This window comes from Pan paniscus, chromosome 21, assembly GCF_029289425.2.
Source record: "Pan paniscus chromosome 21, NHGRI_mPanPan1-v2.0_pri, whole genome shotgun sequence".
NCBI classification, from domain to species: Eukaryota; Metazoa; Chordata; class Mammalia; order Primates; family Hominidae; genus Pan; species Pan paniscus.
Genome location: NC_073270.2, coordinates 52,597,769 through 52,619,106, shown reverse-complemented (window position 1 = coordinate 52,619,106; position 21,338 = coordinate 52,597,769). Strand labels below are relative to the sequence as shown.

At 40.5% G+C, this 21,338-nt stretch overlaps 1 pseudogene; it reads left to right on the top strand.

Annotated features, from left to right (window-relative positions):
* Nucleotides 1-12,924: 12,924 nt before the first annotated feature.
* LOC100975723 (large ribosomal subunit protein eL13-like) lies at nt 12,925-20,945 on the top strand (annotated as a pseudogene).
* Nucleotides 20,946-21,338: the final 393 nt, after the last annotated feature.

Genomic DNA, 21,338 nt, shown 5'->3' with positions numbered 1-21,338 from the left:
AGCCTGAGCGTCCCTCCTGTCCCCTGTCTGGGCCTCTGCCAGTGAGGAATTAGCCACAAACACAAGAAAATTCTTTTCAGTGACCTAAGAAGACGAAAGGTCATTCATTATACTGGGCTTAGGAACAAATTTAAAATACTGAACCACTTAATTTTTCAAAACAGAGGAATCTAAACAAATGCTCAACTGGTGAACAAATGTGCATTCATTGCCAAAACCCCAGTTGGTTTGGACAGCATTTTTTCCCTGGTTCCTTCAGCAGAACTGAATCCCTTGGCCTGCCCTCTCCAACAGCGTAGACAAATCCCAAAGGGGGAAAAATAGCTGTACCGTAAGCATTTTTTAGCAACCTGCAACATTAATGGCAGTTAAATACCAACATGCAAACTTACCTTCTTACAAGATTATTGGGAAGATCAAACAAAATAATCTTTTTATGATCTCCCGAATTGGAATGATTTCTTCCTTTACCTAGAATTCTCTTTCAGCATTCAGTGACTGAATTAATGAAGGTATCAGTTTGACCACTCTGACAGAAAGACATCTTTAATAAGTGGCTTTTATATTGCTCTGGTTTGAGTATTTGTCCCCTCCAAAACTCATGTTGAAACTCGATCCCATGTAAATATTCAGAAGACTAGGTTGGGGGCAGTGGCTCATGCCTATAATCCCAACACTTTGGGAGACCAAGGTGGGAGGATCACTTGAGCCCAGGAGTTTGAGACCAGCCTGGGGAACATAGCAAGACCCTGCCTCTCCAAAAAATAATAAAAACAATTAGCCAAGTATCGTGTTGCCTGTGTGTAGTACCAGCTACTTGGGAGACCGAGGAGGGACGATCACTCGAGCCTACTGTACTACAGCCTGGGCAACAGAGCCAGACTTTATCTCTTAAAAAAAAAAAAAAAAGAAAAATTCAGAGGACTATTTGAAATAACTTGTACATTAAAAAGATCTAGAAAAACATATATTTTAGAAAAGAAAACATATATACATATAAAATATATATTTCAAAAGAAAACAATTATATATTCAATATGTAGTATATATAATACTATATAGTATAATATCCTGCTATACTGTTATATAGTATATACTATATAATACTATTATATATATTATTACATAGCATAATATGCTATATAACTATATAATTATACAGCATATTATGCTATGTAATACTATACTATTATAGTATTATATAGTTATATAGTGTATTATACTATATAATACTGTGCTATTATACTATTAAATACTATACTATTACAGTATAGTATATATGTGTATACTATATAGTATTACACATTATATGATATATTATTGATATACCAGTTATTTTGCGGAATGCCCCTCATTTACATTAATCTGACATTCTCTCATGATTAGATTCAGGTTATGCGTCTTTGGCGAGAAGACCATTGAAGTGATGCTGTGTTCTTCATAGCACATGTTTTCAATTTGTTCCCTTAATGGTGACATTAACTCTGATTCTAGTTAAGGTGGTGTCTGCCAGGCTTCTCCACTATCAAGTTACTCTTTCTTCCTTTGTAATTAAAAAGTGTTTTGTGTGGCCAGTAGGAGCCTCTTCCTGCCGGCTTCCGTGTCCTCTTGACATGTCCCCATCATTCTTTGAGTACTTCCTTCTTTTTTGGCTGAACAGGTACTCAGGTTTGTCTTCTACTCATCTTGCCCTGGATCTGGAATTAGCTGTTTCTCCAAAAATCTCCAGTTCTTTTTAGCAGAAAATAATTTTTAGAAACTGGCCAGGTGTGGCGGCTCATGCCTGTAATCCCAGCACTTTGGGAGGCCAAGGTGAGAGGATCGCTTGAGCCCAGGAGTTTGAGACCAGCCTAGGCAACAAAACAAGACTCCATCTTTACAACAAATAAGCTAATTAGCTGGGTGTGATGGTGCATACCTGTAGTCCCAGCTACATGGGAAGCTGAGGTAGGATTGCTTGAGTCCAGGAGATTGAGGCTGCAGTGAGCTGTGTTTGTGCCACTGCACTCCAGCCTGAATGACAGAGTGAAACCTTGTCTAAATAAATAAATAAATAAATAAATAAAATAATTTTTAGAAGACAAGGTCCAGGTGCTAAGTGTGTTCATTTTTCCTACTGTGCGGCCACTCTCAGGATCTCTCCGTGGACAGAGCTAGATGCATGCAGATGTACAGACACATATATGCATGCATACACTTACATCAATATTTATTTCTGAATCAATTTAAATATATTGAAAATCATGAGTTTATACCAGGACTGGCACATAATTTTCAGGGTCCAGTGCAAAATGAAAATATGGGGGACCTTGTTCAAAAAGCAGGAACGAAGAGCCAATAAAGGTACTAAAATACAAGCTCTTCACTTACCTCCACGGTCTCTCTCTGGATTTGTCACAGTGGTTTTTATTTGCTGTTTCACATCATGCATGAGGATACTCCTGGGGTGAAGGTAGACACTCACAGGTGCCCAGGGACTGTACGCTGGGACTCAGAGCAAGTGCAGCCTACCAGCTGCAGTCTCTCCTGCCAGTCACCAGACTGATGTGCTGTGTCCCTGCTGGGGCAAGAAAATTAAGCAAAGCATCCACTCTTCCCCTCGACCCACTCCTCTAACCCATAGCAGGTGGGCATCCTCAGGGGTATTGCAACCTCTGAGCCAGGACACGGCTAAGTACCTGGATTGTGGGTGGGGGTGGTATAGATGTGCTCGCTGCAGGCACTGAAGGCAGAAGATGACAGTGGTTGCTGGGTGGGGAGGGGAACAAGGAGGCTGAGAGGGGTCTGAGGAACCGTGGGAATTGAGAAAGGTGGCTGAGACCCTGATCCTGGGGAGGCAGGGAGATGGTGGGACATGGGACCGCTGCTGAGCTCAGACTCCAAGTCCTTGTGCATGCTGCACTGTCCCATGAGACTTGACTTACGAAATACAAATTCAAAGATTAAGTTATTAAGAATTTCAAGACAGTGATGGTGCAGCATAAACACCCGAGTGTATGACGTGACACGGGGCCATACGCAAATGCACTGATCACACGTCCATGAAGTCAGCCCTGGCTTAGACCGATAGTTCAATATCAATCCAACGCTTCAGGGTTCACTCTGTTTTCTCCCTTTACATAATTAGTACTGCTTTTTCCAAACGTGAGAAAGCTGGATCCTTGAGATATTTACTAATTTGCTCATTGCCTCTGTTTGCAATCCGTCCTCCATTCAGAAGCTGACCTTACCCTGCTGGGGTTCTGGCACCTTGTCCAGGAGCTGCCACCCACCAGCAGGCATACCCACCTCCTCACTCTCAGGCAATGGGCACCCACCCTGTGCAGGATACCATCCCTGCAAAGCCACCCTCCTCACTCCCTAGGACTCTGACTCCCCTGCCAGGCTCCACTCCTGCTTCTCCTGTGGGGAAGCCACCTCCTACCTGGGGTGTCAGGTTTTCTGTGTTGGACACTGCCCTCCATGGGTGCCTATCATTTTTTGAATGGCTTTTGCATTGAATTGATCAGGAATGGAAGAGAAAAGAAGAAAGGCAAAGGGGAAAGGGAAAAAAATGGCAGAGGAAGAGCCCCAAATGATTTTTCAAAGGTGACAAGCTGATTCTACAATTCATCAGAAGGAGGAAATATCTGACAAGGACATTTTTAAAATGAATAACAAATTACCTGACCAGATATCAAGATAGATAGGGGAGCTATGATAATTAAAATGGAAAAGTGTTGGCGTAAAGAGACCAAATAGGCCAGGCATGGTGGCTCACTCCTGTAATCTCAGCACTTTGGGAGGCTGAGGCGGGTGGGTCACCTGAGGTTAGGAGTTAGAGACCAGCCTGGCCAATATGGCGAAACCCCATCTCTACTAAAGATACAAAAATTAGCTGGGTGTGGTGGCACATGCCTGTAGTCCCGGTTACTCGGGAGACTGGGGCAGGAGAATCGCTTGAACCCAGAAGGCAGAGGTTGCAGTGAGCCAAGATTGTGCCACTGCACTCCAGCCTGGGTGACAGAGCGAGACTCCATCTCGAGGAAAAAAAAAAAAAAAAGAGACGAATAGAGCAATGTACTAGAATATGAGTCTAGGAGTATGCACGTATTTATGCACATCTGTTTTGCTTAGTTGGGGAAGGCATGGATTATTCAATGCTGTTGGAACAATTGGCTCTCCTGGGAAAGGTTAATTCTTACCCCACCTCAGTCATAAAAACAAACTCCATGTGGAATAAACAGTACACATTTTAAAAAAGAAAGAAGACCTAAAGACACTAGGAGAAAGCGTGGAACTATTTCTGTAACACGAGAGTAGGGAGGCCTCCTCTGAGCAAGATCAAGCAGCAACAACTGAAACGAAACAGACAACCAAAAAATCCAAATCCATAATGAAAGAGATTGATAAGTGTGACTACAAAAGGTTTAAAACTTTTTTCATAGCAAATTATCTCAGAAACTAAATTAAAAGACAAGGGAGACCAGGTGCAGTGGCTCACGCTGTAATCCCAGCACTTTGGGAGGCCGAGGGAGGTGCATTGCTCTAGTCCAGGAGTTCGAGACCAGCCTGGGCAACATGGTGAAGCCCTGTCTCTACCCAAAATACAAAAATTAGCCAGGCGTGGTGGCTTATGCCTGCAGTCCCAGCTACTTGGGAGGCTGAGGTAAGAGGATGGCTTGAGCCCAGGAAATCAAGGGTGCAGTGAGCTGCGATTGTGATTGTGCCACTGCACTCTAGCCTGCATGTCCAAGTGAATCCTACAAAAACAAAACAAAACAAAACAAAACAAAACAAAACAAAACACACAAGGAACAACTTAGAAGAAGCAGTTGCTAAATTTAAACAGCTAAACTATTTCTTTATTAGTTTTTTTTTTTTTTTTTTTTTTTTTACATATGGGGTGTCAATCTGTCGTCCAGGCTAGAGTGCAATGGCAGGATCATAGCTCACTGCAGCCTTCCACTCCTGGCCTCGAACGATCCTCCCACTTCAGCCTCCCAAAGTGCTGAGACTACAGGCATAAGCCACCACACCTAACTCCACATAAACTGCTAATAACTCAGGACACATTTATCAAGAATTCTTACAAATCAATAGGGAAGACAGACAACCCAGTATAACAGAGAACAGAGTAAGAACATGCAGTTAATAAACCATGAAATAGAACTGACCAATAAGCATTAAGCAAGGTGTTCAGCCTGCTTAAATATTAGGAATGGCTAAAATAAAACACACCAAAATATCCTTTTGTACCTGCAGATTGATAAACAGGAAAAGGTGAATAATAACCGATTTGTGTGAAATTGTGAGGAAATGGATTTGCTCATCAAGTATTGGGAGATGTGTAAATCGTTCAACCTTTTTTTAATGGGAAGATTCAACAATAATAATATATGTATGTATTTACATATATTATATTTTAAATTTATATATTTATAAATGTATTCATATGAAAAAGAGACAGAATGATCGTTATATATACATATATATACATATACATATATACGTGTATATATATATATATACACGTATATATGTGTATATATGTGTATATATATGTGTATATATATACGTGTATATATGTGTATATATACGTGTATATATATATACACGTATATGTGTGTATATATGTATATATATACGTATATGTGTGTATATATGTATATATACACGTATATATATATGTATATATATACACGTATATATATATGTATATATATACACGTATATATATATATGTATATATATACACGTATATATATATGTATATATATACACGTATATATATATATGTATATATATGGAGAAAGAGAGAGAAAAAGAGAAAAAGTCAATACCAGTGGTTCCTTACAGGGAAGAAGCTTGATATCAGAGAAAGGGCCAAAGGAAACTTGTTCGTGGCTTTATCACTAACTTGCTCTGTGACTATTTCCATTTCTGATTCTCAGCTGTTCACACGTTAAACAAAAGGGTTGAGCTAAAAAGTCTCTCTCTGTTAAAATTCTATAATTTGATAAATTTTGCAATAGTCCTTCCAAATAAATTTTGTATTAATTTTCTGTTGTGGTGTAGCAAATCACCACACACTAAGTAGCTTAAAACAACACACATTTGGTATCTCACAGTTGTCATGGGTCAGGAGCACTTGCATGGCTTAACTGGGTCCTTCTGCTCGGGGTCTTACCAGAAGGCAATCGGGATAGGGCCAGGCTGCATTCTCCAGGGAAGAACACATTTCAAAGCTCATTTAGGTTGCTGGCACGCTTTGTTTCCTTGTTTCACCTTTTCCTGTTTACCAATCTGCAGGTACAAAAGGTGGTTGTATGACTGAGGGCCCTGCTTCTTCATGGCCGCCTGCTGGAGGCTGCCCTCAGACCCTGGATGCCACCTGCCAATGCCACTTTGTCCTCCCTATAAGCAACTCACAACATGGCTGTTTGCTTTTTCAAGGCCAGAATCTCTCTCTTACTCTAATGCAAGATTATTTCATACACACACACACACACCACACACACACACACACACACACACACACGTAAGATTATATATTAAAAAGCCTGGCACCTGTAGTCCCAGCTACTCAAGAGGCTGAGGTGGGAGGACTGCTTGAGCCCAGGAGTTGGAGTCCAACCTGGGCAACATAGTGAGACCCTGTCCCTAAATATTAAAAAAATCACATATATAACATTTTACATTGTATATACATACACTCATAGGTGTGACATCCTATTGTCTTTGCCAAATTCTATTGGCCAGAAGCAAGTCAGAAGTGTCACCCATGCTTGAGAAGAAGGAATTATCCAGGACATTAATATTAACATCTTTTGTTTTTGTTTTCGTTGTTTTGAGACAGGGTCTTGCTTTGTCACCCAGTCTGGAGGGTAGTGGCGTGATTGTGGCTCACTGCAGTCTCTGCCTCCTGGGCTCAAGTGATCCTCCCACATCAGCCTCCTGTCTTCCACCTCACCCTCCTGAGTAGCTGGGACTACAGGGGCACACCAGCACATCCAGCTAATTTTTAAAATTTTTTGTAGAGATGGGATCTCACTATGTTGCCCAGGCTGATCTTGAATTCTTGGGCTCAAGAGATCCTCCTACCTCAGCCTCCCAAAGTGTTGGGATTACAGGCGTGAGCTACACGCCTGGCCAACACCAGCATCTTTGAATGCTGCCTGCCACAAAATCTCTAAGTTGTACTTATTAAAAGCCAATCCTTTATTTTTGTATTGATAAAATTATTTTGGCAGGGGAGGAAAGGAGATTTACCAGGAAGGTAAAATTTCAGTTTTGAAATGAAGTTTTGCATCAAAGAAATGAAAAACTTAACTATAAGAGTTTTTATGATTCACAGCCTGCTATATACACTAATTTGAAATCATCCCTTCAAGCCATAGTGCACTGAAAAATACATATTTAAAGAGCATGTGAAATTGAATCACCTCTAGACAATTATTTTGAAACATTAATTCCTGCCTGGTTATTTTTAAAAATCAAGTCCGTTGTTTAGATTCCATTTTTTCCATAATTTTCTGTGCAAATATATTAAAAATTGAGGCCCTGGGTGAGTCTGGAATGCTTGGAGGGCAAAGTTAAGTTTGAAGGATCAAATTTTTAAAAGGGTCCCTTTTGAAATGTGCACGTAGGCAGCGATTATTTGCATGAAATCATGTGAAGCAAAGAGGATAGGAATTAACCTGATATTGTTTCATAAATACGGCAAAGTCAACCAAGACGCAGGCCCAGCTAATGGAGATGGGTGAGAGAGAGAGGAAAAGAGGGTTATGAGTCTTCACATGGCTGCTAAGTGTTAGCATTGAGTGGAACTTCCACTGTGATTATTCAGGGCTCCTTATCAGGTGCTGGATCGGCAGTGTTGGGATGGAAATTTGTACCCCATCCACACAGATGGGCATCTTCCCATCCCAAGACAATGCTGGGCCCTGTTACAGAGAAAAACCGATCAGCAAAGGCTTTCATAAGCTGGCCTAAAGAAATGTTTGTGGGGGAAAAAAGGCTTAGCTGTTCTTTTCCACCTCTCCCAACAAATAGATGATTTGCCACAACAGTTAAAACAAATGTTTCTGTTAGGGAACCACTTCCCAGGCAAATAAACATCTTCAGCAGAAGTAAATATAAAGGTGTGAGGACAGGGCAAAATGAAGAACTTTCCAGCAATTGTTGCCAATGAAGTTGAAATGTAGTTAATGCATTGAAGTCTTCTGAAGCAATGGGTCACAAACTGGTTTCGTGGGAGATTTGTTTGTGTAGCATAGTGTTTCAAAAATGATTTTTAAGAAATAAATGCCATCATTAATAATATGGAAATTTTATATAATATCTGGATTCCTGACTTCTAAAAAATGTGGGAGAGCTGTCAACACTACAACACTAGGCTTATATTTCTGCCTAAATGGAATCAGCTGGCTGCAGCTGAGTAGGGGCTATATCTCTAGTTCACCCCAGTCTCCACCACTCCTTATTGTCTCACACCTGGCCCCTGTCACTCATTTATCTTTACTCCCTAGCCCCCATAAGAATTTGAGTGTACAGCCCTAAATTTGATGCATATCTGAGTTTTCAACTTGGAGAGAATCAAGTCTAACCCTCTGATTTTACAAATAGGGAAACTGAGACAATCACACAATTAGGAAGGGGATGAACAGAAGCTGGCTCTCAGTCTCCTGACTTCTAAGCAATTCCTCTTTCTTCTGTGACCCTACCTCTATTTCTCCACATTTATTATCCAGAAGTTGAAATTCTCTAAATTTCTTTTCAACTATGTGACCAACATGTACTATTAACTTTTATTCTTTTCCTGGAGAAATCTTGATTGCCTGGCATCTATTTTAGCAGAAAGTCTTTTCCAAGGCTTTTTAGCTACCCCAATTGGAATTCATAATTTAGGGGAGTATTGCCAAGGCAGAGTAAGTCGGATTATCCACTGACACCAAAGAAGACAACATAAGCCCTTTCACTTCTGAGTATTATTTTAATCTAAAATAAAGCAAAAGACATTAAGCTTTACTGAGATTTACTATTCCAGTTGGCCGTGGTGCCCCCTCTGATTGTGTGTCACAAGTCTTGGGGCTTTCAAGGTGTTTGAGACATCCAGAAGGAAGAGCTGGAGTTTTCCAATGGTGAGAGGTTGTAAACAAAACATTTTACCTCATTCATTTACTTCTGTGATGCGCTGAAGTTACATCAGTTAACTGATGCTACTTAGAAATGACTGGTCTACCCTCTCCATTCTAAAGACAGCTTTTCATTTCCCCTCCACATTTTTGGAATACCTTTCACATTGGCAGGCGGAAGTCAGTAGAGCAGCCCTTGAAATGGGTTTTTAGATTTTGGAAGGAGCTGAGAACGTTTCCCTTTCCCAGTTCCCCAAAGCAAATCATCTCCTATTGGTAGATCTGAACTTTCAGATTCACACCCAACTGAGCATTCACTGGATCAGTCAGCACCGTGGCCTCTACCTGGGAGAGTATAAATCCTGGGGCACCATCTTATTGCAAGCTAGGAACTGCCTAGAGACCTTGCAAGAAGAGTTCAAATGAGAGTTTGCTGGACACTTGCATGAGATAAGAAAAGGCTCATCAAATGACCTTCAGAGGTGGCTGCACACGGAGAGGAGGCAATTGAAAGACAACAGCAGGTGACAAGCCTGTCCCAATCAATTTGCAGGACCCAGGGCAAGAGTACAAAAGGTCCACTTACCATATGACTAAATATCAAAATATTCAATAAAACATGTGCTAGCTTTCTCCTTTTGCAAACATGGCTTCATAGTGACCTGGTGAGCCAGGCTCAGATTCAGAACTCTTTAGAATCTGGCCCATAGCCCACTTCCCTTTTTTATTCCATCTCCAGCTCCATCCTACATCACGAAGGTCTTGTGCACAAGTGTTTGTACTTGCCAGCTCATGTCCAAGCCTTCTGACCACCCTTTGGCCTCTCCTTGGACTGCAGGGTATGTACATGGGGGATGTAATCTGCTCTTAGGAGGACAGTGGATAGCCCTGGGGAAGAGGCTCCCACAGCTCTGGGAGAAAATTCCAGGATCTTAGGGTGCATGGTCTGGGAGATTGGATGTGGGCTGTGGATAGGCACAGTCCCTTAGCCTTGTTGACTCTGACCCCATGGAGAGGGCACAGCCAGGGAGGACCAGATGACAACTTTGTGGCCATGCTACATTGAATAGAACCAACCCTTCCCAAATGGAAATGGACAAGTGGCCAAAGAGATTCCTTGGGAGGAGGTGGCAAGAATAATGCACAGGTCAGGAAGAAGGCGCCATCCATGTTCCTCTAAGTGCAAATGCTTGGTCAGCCACATACTCACTCAGGGCCTTCAAAGTAAAGGTGACACTTTTAAAAATGAGAGAACATGATTGCTTTTAAAAAGAAACTTGGGCTATGGAGAGAACATTTCTTTCTTCCTTCCTTCCTTCTTTCTTTACTTTTCTTTTTTTTTTTTTTGAGACAGAGTTTTGCTCTTGTCACCCAGGTCAGAGATCAATGGTATGATCTCAGCTCACTGCAACCTCCGCCTCCCAGGTTCAAGTGATTCTCCTGCCTCAGCTTCCCGAGTAGCTGGGATTACAGGTGCCCACCACCATGCCCAGCTAATTTTTGTATTTTTTGTAGAGACGGTGTTTCACCACGTTGGCCAGGCTGATCTTGAACTCCTGACCTCAGGTGATCTGCCTGCCTCGGCCTCCCAAAGTGCTGAGACTGCAGGCATGAGCCATCACACCCAGCCTGGAGAAAACATTTTAAAAACAGATGTTTGGAAATATTCTTGTTAAGGAATTATTGTTGACATATTTACACTATTCAAAATTATGTAAATTCCCTATATAAATGCTTTAATATGCACACACTTTAAAGTCCTGGAAACCAAATTTTCTAATATAACTTAAAATTATCTCAACCTAGCATTTCAGTGTCAGCGAATTTTAAACTCATGCTAAAAGTGCAAAAATTCAACACTTTTTAATTAGTTTTCAACAACAGCTTAACCTCAGGGAAGATAAAAATAACTAGACAAATTTCAACAAAAACCTTTGCAAAATTGGTATATGGAATTGGAAGATGAACAGCATTTTTAAAAATAGGTATAGCAAGTGATACCCTTCATCCAGTTGGAAGATATAGCTCTATGAGGTTAGTTTTTCATTTATGACAATCATAAAAATCAAGTATTGATATAAACCATACTGCACAATTTCAAACCATATAAAATAAACCAAAAATTTAAAAATAATAAAGGATATTCGATATCCAAACAACAATAATCCTTAAGTGAGAGTAAGGAAATTTTTTACATCACTGAGTAAATTTTTTCAAAGTATCACTTATTTCTTCTTTATCACTTCCTCTTTACAGCTGTCCTTTTATATGCTTTACCACCTACATAATAGGTTAATATCATGGTAAATGTATATAATTAGCAAGTAAAGGCATAAACATTAGAGGAATTGTTTCAAAATATTTTCCTAATATGTGTGCCTGATCAGAAGTTTGCAGACCATTGATTTAGGGGAGAATGAGACCCTGGATAAAACCAAAAATGGCGCTTTTGACGTCGACACTTTGGCTAGTCAATCCAAGAATAGATGCCTTATTCGTTTTCCTCTAAGACCATTCCAAGTAAATTCTGCTATCTGTTTCCGGGGGTGGAGGGGCGGGGTCCTGAGTCTGTTCCATTCAGAAATCAGTTCAAATAAATTCTGTCATCTGCTTCATCTGCTTCCGGGGGTGGAGGGGCGGAGTCATGAGTCCCTTCCATTCAGCACTCAGGAGCACTCTTGGTTTCTGTTTTGTAATCAGAGTAGTACAGTTTGCTTTTGTTTAAACTCTTGTTTTCAGGACTGATTTGCAGAATCCTCTTTATTCAGTCCCAAATAGAGAATTCACTGATGAGGGCAAGAGACAGAGAAAGCCACTGGGCAGCGGTGAGCGTGTGGGTGCTCCATGAGTAAGTGCTTGATAACAGATGTAAAGAAGCTCGCAGCAATGCTTGCTATTGTTTACAGAATGCTTATCCAGCACTGCGCTGAGGACTTGACGGATGCTTAATCTGCATACCATCCTTACACAGTAAGAACTGGTATTCAGTCCAATTTTTAATTTTGTATTTTGAAATAATTTCAGACTTTCAGAAAAGTTGCAGCAATAGTACAGAGCTTTCTTATTTACCCTTCACTCAGCTTCCCCAGTCTTAGCAACTTATATAACCATGGCACAAACATTAATCCAAGAAAATTAACGTTGGTGCAATACTACTAACTAAACTACAGACATTATTCATATTTCATCAGCTTTTCCACTCATGTCCTTTTTCTGTACCATAATCCAATCCAGGATTTCACTTTGCGTTGAGATGTTTTGTCCCTTAGTGTCCCCTAGTCTGTGACAACTTATCTGCCTTCTTTGTTTTTCATGACCTTGACTCTTGTGATAAGTAGTGGTCAGTTATCTTGTAGAATGTCTTGCAATTTGGGCTAGTCTGATGTTTTCTCATGATTAGATTTGCGTTGAGCATTTTTTGGCAAGAAGTGATATTGTATCCTCAGGTAATCACATCAAGGGCTACATGATGCCAATATTTCTTATTACTGGTAGTGTTAACCTTGATCACTTGGTTAAGGTGGCATCTACTGGGTGTCTCTCGCGTAAAGTTACTTGGTTGTCTTTTGTAATTAATAAATATCTTGGAGGTGATACTTTGAGACTACATGAATTTCCTGTTAATCCACAAACTTTCACCCACTAATCTCAGCATTCATGGGTGGATCTTGCCTGCAGCAATTATTACTGTGGTGTTTGCCTACCAGGATTCACCCCTATTTCATAGATGAGGTAAATGAGGCTCATAGAGCTGAAGTGACTTGTCCAAGGTCCAATTCCACATCCCTCCTCTACTCAGAATCTGGCCATGGCTCTCATCTCCCTCAAGGGAAAGGCCTTGCCAAATGGAAATGGACAAGTGGACAAAGAGATTCCTTGGGAGGAAGAATGCACAGGTCAGGAAGAAGGCGCCATTAATGTTCCTCTAATTGCAAGGACTTGGTCAGCCACATACTTACTCAGGGCCTTCAAAGTAAAGGTGATACTTTTAAAAATGAGAGAACATGATTGCTTTTTAAAAGAAACTTGGGCTATGAAGAGAACAGGGAGTTTGTGTGTTTTATTTATTGCTGTATCCTCAGTGTGTAGGATAGTGCTGAGCACATAGTAGACACTCAATTAACTGTTGTTGAATGAATGAATAAACTTTGGAACATGTTCAACCACATGAAAGACTTAGGAAGCCTCACCTCCTTTGTAAGGAACAGAAAAACACAACTCGAACTGACTTTTCTCTCGAGGGAGGTTAGAGGGTCTCCTAACTAACTGTAAGGCCAGAGGAGAGTCAGGCCATGGAGGATGTCTTCAGGACTCTGGCTTGCTTTCTCTGTGGTCTTGTCTGCTTTCTGGGTCTTCTGTCTGATGGCCCGTTCTTGGGCTTCTTCCTCAAGAATCTCTGGAATCATCTCTTTCCCCTTGGGCTCTACTTTGCCTACTGAGCTTTACTCTTAGGGGGGCCCTCGCCATGTGGTGGCCCCTGGGCCACTGTAGGCTCATGTTACCCTCATGGCTAGTGCTTCCAACAAAAAAGAGGGCTTCTGTTTCCCAAAATTTCCAACAAAATGCTGGGTTTCGGTCTCACTGGCTCAGGTTGCACTGAATGCCCATCCCTGAACCAATTGCTATGGACAGAGGGATCAAATTCTCTGATCAATCAGGTCTGGGTTATGTGCTCATTCTTGGTAGGGGGACAGTATTATCCCCCAACCACATGGATTGAAACCTGGTGAAAGGAGTTTCAGAAGGAAAAGTGGGAAATGGAAAGGGGGCATATAGGCTGCCTGGGCAAAATTATTACCATTCTACACCTAAAATTTTATATACCCTCCCTAATCACAACCACTCAGATTCTGCTTCTTTAGGTCTGAGGACGGGTCCAGGCATCTGTATTTTTAGGAAGCATGCCAAGGGGATTTTGATTTACAGCCAAGATTGGGAATGACTGGCTTTATGGAATTTGCTCTAACCTCCCTGGAGAAAAAAGGGTCCATTTCACAAACATGGTTCTAAAGTTTCTCTGTTGAAAGGCATGAACAGGAGTTTACATCCATTATGTTGAAGATTGTGGTAGAAGTCATCTGTTGCTTTGTGTGCTTGGCAATTCTTCCTTCCTTATCCATAGGGGCTGTCAATTTCATGGCCCTGCCTCTCCTACCTCAGGGCTGACCACGTGACTCCAGATGACTAATCAGAACAAGTCATCTCCCTGGTTATAGTGATTGGTTGAAGAATAGACACATGACTAAAGCCAGGCCAATAAGAGTCCTTTCTGGGGCTTTGGGTAGAGCTGCCCAGGAGGTGTTGCTCTATTTACTTTGAGAACACAAGTGTAAGAACCATGTGAGCTCAGAACTGTTGACAACAGTGTTTATCTCAAAGTGGGAAGATGCCTGCCTGACAATAAAACCAACCTAAAGGAAAGTAGAGCTTAGAGATGGCGAGAGATGGTACTAGGATGTTGTGTTGGTGCCCTGGATTCAGCTGTGACCCAGGCTGGTACAATCATTGGACTTTTCAGTTGCATGGGTCAACACATTTTCTTAGTTTTGTTTAAGTCATTGAGTTGTATTTCTATAATAAGAAACCAGAGGAGTCCTAATTAACTTGAATGTGAACTACAACCACCTCAACTTTAAGACCTGTTGATGAGGTAAAGACTCGCATAAGAGTTGCCTTTTGAAGTAGGGAGGATAAACAATCCTATGCATTAATGCAAATATCACATGCATATCGACATGCATATTGAGTACCTTCCACGTATAAGACATGGAGTGAGGTACTACAGAGCAATTTAGGAGCATCCAACAGATAAATAAGATATGGTCCTGCTCTTGAAGCCCATAAAGTCCTGTGCAGGAGCTCTCAAACTTGTGGTGCATAAAAGTCACCTGGGGAACTTACTACAGCACAGAGTCCTGAGTCTCAGTTCCAGACATTGAGTCAATAAGTCTGAGGTAGAGCCCAAGAATCTGGGCTTTGATAAGCCTTCCCTAGCCCTCCCCTTGCAAGTAATTCAAAAGACACTTTGAAGTTGATCTTGTGGGAGAAAGGGGCAGAATAAGAGGAGAGCAAAAATGAGGCAAAAACAAACTTTGAAGAAATAATAGCTGAACATGTCTCAAATTTTATGAAAGACACAAATTCACAGACGCAGGATGCTCCATGAACACCAAGAAGAGTAAAGATGGCAAAGGTCATGCTGAAGTTGGACTCAAGAAAACATCTTGAAAACAACAAGAAAAAAACAACATATTATGTATAAGGGAACAATAATTTGATTAACGGCTGATACCTCATGAGAAACTACAGAGGACAGAAGAAAGCGGAACATCTTTAAAATGTTGAAAGAAAAAAATCCTGTCAACCCAGAATTCTATATCCAGTGAAAATATTCTTCAAGGGTGAAGGATATTATCAGATAAAAGAAAGTGAAGAGAATTTGTTTTAGCAGACCTGTGCTATAAGAAATACTAAAGGAAGCTAAACAGAAATGACACTAAATGAAAACTTAATGCCTCAGAAAAGAATGAAAATCACTGCAAATGTTAAATAGCTGGATAAATAAGAAAGACTATGTTTTTGCTTTTTTCCCTTTTTTTTTTAAAATACATATGACTGTTTAAAAAAATTGTAACTCTTCGGTTTATAATGTATGCTGACTGAAAACATATAACAATTATAACATAAAATATGGGAGAGTGTGGACCTATACAGTATTTCTACATTTTACATGATATTTCAACATTTTACGTGAAGTAGTACAAGACTAATTGTAAGTGGACTATGGAAAGCTAGGGATATATATATTGTAATTCCTAAAGCAACCACTAAAAAAATGCAAAGAAGTATAGCTAAAAGTTAATAGCAAAATTAAAATGCAATTATAAAACCAATAGTTTTGGGCTGGATTATCCCACCCCCTCCTTCAAAATTCATTTGTTGAAGTCCTAAACTCCAGTACCTCACGATATGACTTGTGTCCTTATAAGAAAAAGAAATTTGGACACAGATGGGTACAGAAGAAAGAGCATGTAAAGACACAGGGAGAAGACGGCCATCCAAAGAGAGATGCCTCAGAAAAAAACAGCCTTGCTGACACCTTGATCTTGTACTTCTAGCCTCCAGAATTATGAGAAAGTAAACTTTCACTGTTTAAGCCACCTCAGTCCATGATCATTTGTTATGGCAGTCCTAGCAAACTAATACATTAATTGATACTTTTATAAAGTCAAGGGAAGGTAATAGAATAACAAAAATTGAGAGGAGATTAATTGAAAACAAACAATAATATGGCAGGCTGAAACCAAATCATATGACTAATTACATTAAATGGTAATGAAGTAAATGCTCTAATTAAAAGGCAGAGATTTTCAGATAAGAAACCAAGAACCAAGATGCCCTATCTATAAGAGATGCACTTTACAAATAAAGACACAAATAGGTTGAGCATAAAAGGATGGAAAAAACATATACATGATGCAAACAATAAGCATAAGAAGGCAGGACTGACTATACTAACATGAGATAAAATAGATTTCAAGTTAAAAAAAGAGGCATATTTCAAAATGATAGAAGGATGACTTCAATAGAAAGATACGACAATCATAAATGTGTAAGTGCCTAATAACAGAGCTTCAAAATAAATGGAGTGAAAAATAAATGGAGTGAAATTTGATGAAATGAGTTCATGTCCTTTGCAGGGTCATGGGTGGAGCTGGAAGCCATCATTCTCAGCAAACTAACATAGGAACAGAAAACCAAACACCTCATGTTCTCGCTCATAAGTGGGAATTGAACAATGGGAACACATGGACACAGGGAGGGTAACATTACACACCAGGGCCTGTCAGGGGGTGAGGGGTAAAAGGAGGAGAGCATCAGGACAAATACCTAATGCACGGGGGGCTTAAAACCTAGATGATGGGTTGATAGGTGCAGCAAACCACCATGGCACATATATACCTATGTAACAAACCTGCACATTCTGTACATGTATCCCAGAACTTAAAGTAAAATAATTAAAAAAGATAAGCTTTGGCTAAAATGATCACTTTATGGTCATATCCTAAAAACTTTCCCCACATATTAGGAACAAAGTAATGCTTTTTGCTTTCACCACTTCTATTCAGCGTATATCAGTAGACTCACACTTGTAGTAAATGGATTTTTGACACAGGTACCAAGGAAATACAATGGGAAAGGATAGCAACTTCAAAAATGGTGCTGGAAGATCTGGGTATGTATATGAGAAAACAAAAGCAAAACCAAACAAAACCACACACATTATGCATAAAAATAACTCAAGGTGAATCATAGATCTAAATGTAAGAGCTGAAATGATAAAACTTCTGGGAGAAATAATAGGTAAAAATCTTTGTGATCTGGAGTTAAGCAAAGAGGACTTAGCTCATTGAAAAGTGCAAATCAGAAAGGAACAAATTAATGAAATGGACTTCATAAAAATTAAAAACTTTTGCTCTTTGAATCACAAAGAAAATGAAAAGGTAACCCGTATCCTGGAAGACAATATTTTCAAAACGTATATGACAAAATGTATTTAGAATATATGAAGAATTGTTACAGAGGCTGGGTGCAGTGGCTCACACCTGTAATCCCAGCACTTTGGGAGGCGGAGGTGGGAGGATTGCTTGAGCCCAGGAAGTTTGAGACCAACCTTGGCAACATGGTGAAACCCTGTCTCTACCGAAAATACAAAAATTAGCTGGGTTTAGTGGCAGTCGCCTGAAGTCCCAGCTACTTGGGAGGCTGAGGTGAGAAGATCGCTTGAGCCTGAGGAAGTTGAGGCTGCAGTGAGCCAAGTTCATGCCACTGCACTCAGCCTGGATGACAAAGCGAGATCCTGTCTCCAAAAAAAAAAAAACTTACAAATCAATAACGTGAGGACAAACCAACTAAAAATGGGAAACACAGACATACCAGTTCTTTTTAAGGATGTAAAATAATGCTGTCTGTAGTCACCAGGGAAATGCAAATTAACACCACAATGAGATAACACACTAGGATGGCTAAAATGAAAAAGACTGACAATACCAAGTATTGGCAAGAATATCGAGCTACCAGAGCTCACACATAATTCTGAGGCAGCTGCAAAGTGGTCCAGCCACTATAGACGGAAAAATTTGACAGTTTCTTGTAAAGTCAAACAGACACTTATCATACAACCCCATCATTCTACTCCTAGGAATTTATCCAAGAGAAAGAAAAACTATATCCGCACAAAGACTCCTCCTCAAATGTTCATTGCAGCCTTGTTCATAAGAGCTCCAAACCGGAAGCAACTGAAATGGTATTCATTTTTATTGCTGAGTAGTATTCTATGGTATGGCTATCACAAAATGTCCATCAACCTTTGGACATTTTGTGATAAATGTACCATAGAATACTACTCAGCAATAAAAATGAATAGCAGAGATATATCGCCTGCATGGATATGTCTCAAGAACAATATGCTAAGTGAAAGAAGACAAACATAAAAGACAAATACTATGATCCAATGAACATGAAATTCTAGGAAAAATAAAATCATAGTGACAAAGAGATCAGAGGTGCCTGGGTCTGGAGGTTACAGGAAGGACTGAATGCAAAGGCGGGATATGACAGAACTTTTTAGGGGGATAAAAAGGTTTTTTTGTTGTTGTTATTGGTGTTTTTTGTTTTTTGTTTTTTTTTTTTTGTTTTTGAGAAGGAGTCTCGCTTTGTTGTCCAGGCTGGAGTGCAGTGGCACTATCTCGGCTCACTGCAAGCTGTGCCTCCTAGATTCACGCCATCCTTCTGCTTCAGCCTCCCGAGTAGCTGGGACTACAAGCGCCCGCCACCATGCCCGGCTAATTTTTTGTATTTTTAGTAGAGACGGGGTTTCACTGTGTTAGCCAGGATGGTCTTGATCTCCTGACCTCATGATCCGCCTGCCTCGGCCTCCCAAAGTGCTGGGATTACAGGCATGAGCCACTGCGCCTGACCAAAAAGGTTTTTTAATTATGGTAGTGATTACATGACTACAAATCATCGCCAAAACTCACGAAAATATACATGTAAAATGGGTGAATTTTGTTGCATGTAAAATATACATCAACAATAAAAAAGAAAAACTTTAAAAACCTCCCTTTTCTATGTAAGCTAATTAAACACTAATTATTTCATATTTAAAAATTAGGTAATTTAGCCACCCGAAGCTAAGAATTGGATAGGAGCGCTTAGAGAAACTCTCCTAAGGCATTCTGGACCTTAGTGAGTGTGTAAGGCAGTAGCTCTCCAAGTCTTAAGGGTGGGTGGCATGGCAGAGAGACAGCTCTAGAGGCTCAGAAACTCTGGAAAGGTCCTGGAACGTGAAGAGAACTCCTCAGCAACTGAAAACTTTATGAGGGCTGTAAAGAAGACAAATCTTGGCCAGGCGCAGTGACTCAAGCCTGTTATCCCAGCACTTTGGGAGGCCGAGATGGGTGGATCATTTGAGGTCAGGAGTTCGAGACCAGCCTGGCCAACGTGGTGAAACCATGTCTCTACTAAAAATACAAAAATTAGCCAGACATGGTGGTGTGTGCCTGTAATCCCAGCTATTAGGGAGGCTGAGGCAAGAACCCAGGAAGTGGAGGTTGCAGTGAGCCGAGATGACACCACTGCCTTCCAGCCTGGGTGACAGAGTGAGACTCCGTCTAACAAAAATAAATAAAAATAAAAAAAAAGAAAAAACAAACAAACAAACAAAACCCCGAAATCTCCCATAGTGTAGAATGTTGTTGAAATGACAATAAGATATCCAGAATCTCAACAGGGCTCAGAGCCCAAAGTCCTGACCTATCCTCAACATATTTAAAACCAATGGTGAACTGAATGAAGCTAAGACTGCAATAAAGCCCAGACACGGTTCAACTAACATCAGAGAGACTAAGACCCCTTTCCACTCCAGCAGTGGATAGAAGAAAAAACATGCCCTTTTCTAGAGGCAAAAATTGGTTATTTTTTTCTCTACTGTTCTTTTATACAAAATGTCGATATATAGAAGAAAATTATATGACATATGAAAAAGCAAGGGAAAAAAGTTAAAACATAACAAATGAAAACAGATCCAGCAATGTCTCAGAAGTGAGCATTATCACACAACAATGCTGAAGGTTACAGCAGAAAAGGTGGACAGTATGCATGAAGAGATGGTTAAGACATATAAACTCTAAAAAGAACCAAAAAGAGTTGTTTCTGCTCAGCAGGTCTCCTGTGGAGTAGGGTTGTAGGCAGCCATCTTGCCCAGCTGGATGGCATGATCCTGAAGACTCACTTCCATAAGGATTGGCAGCAGTGTGTGGCTACTTGGTTCAACCAGCTGGCCTGGAAGATCTGCAGACTCAAAGCCAGGCAAGCAAAAGCATGCCCTGCATCTGGACCCATCCAGCCCATAGTAAGATGCCCCACAGTAAGGTATCACACCAAAGTATGAGCTGGCAGGGCCTTCAGCTTGGAAGAGTTAAAGGTGGCTGGCATCCATAAGAAGGTAGACTGGACCATTGGCATCTCTATGGATCCAAGAAGGTGGAACAAGTCCACTGGGTCCCCGGTATCCAATGTGCAATGGCTGAAGGAGTACTGCTGTAAGATTATCCTCTTTGCCAGGAAGTCCTTGGGCCCCAAAAAGGGAGACAGTTCTGTGAAGAGTTCAAATTGGCCACCCAACTGACAAGACCACTAATGCCCATACGGAATTTCTACAAGAAGGAGAAAACCAGAGCCATCATTGAGGAAGAGAAGAACTTCATAGTATTTGCCAGTCTTCACATGGCCCACACCAATGCCCAAATGAAAATGCTAGAAATTTAAAAAATACAATATCAGCAATGAAGAGTTTGTCAGATATACTTAACTGAAAGCTGAGCAGAGCCAAGGTAAACACAAGTGAACCTGAAGATACGTAAAGAAAAAATATCTAAACTGAAACACAAAGAGAGGAAAACTCAGAGACCCTAGAGACCCCAGAAGTTGAGGAGAGAGTGAATGTGTGAGAAGAAATATTTAAAGAGAAAATAGCTAATTTTTCTCCCCAAATAAATGAAAGATATTAACCCAAAGGTTTAAGAAGCTTAGTGAGCCCCCAGCAAAATAAACACAAAGAAAACTACATGTAGGTCCATCAGAGTTAAATTGCTAAAAACCAAAGATAAAGAGCAAATCTTCAAAGCAACTAGAGAAAAAAGGACACATTGCATACAGGAG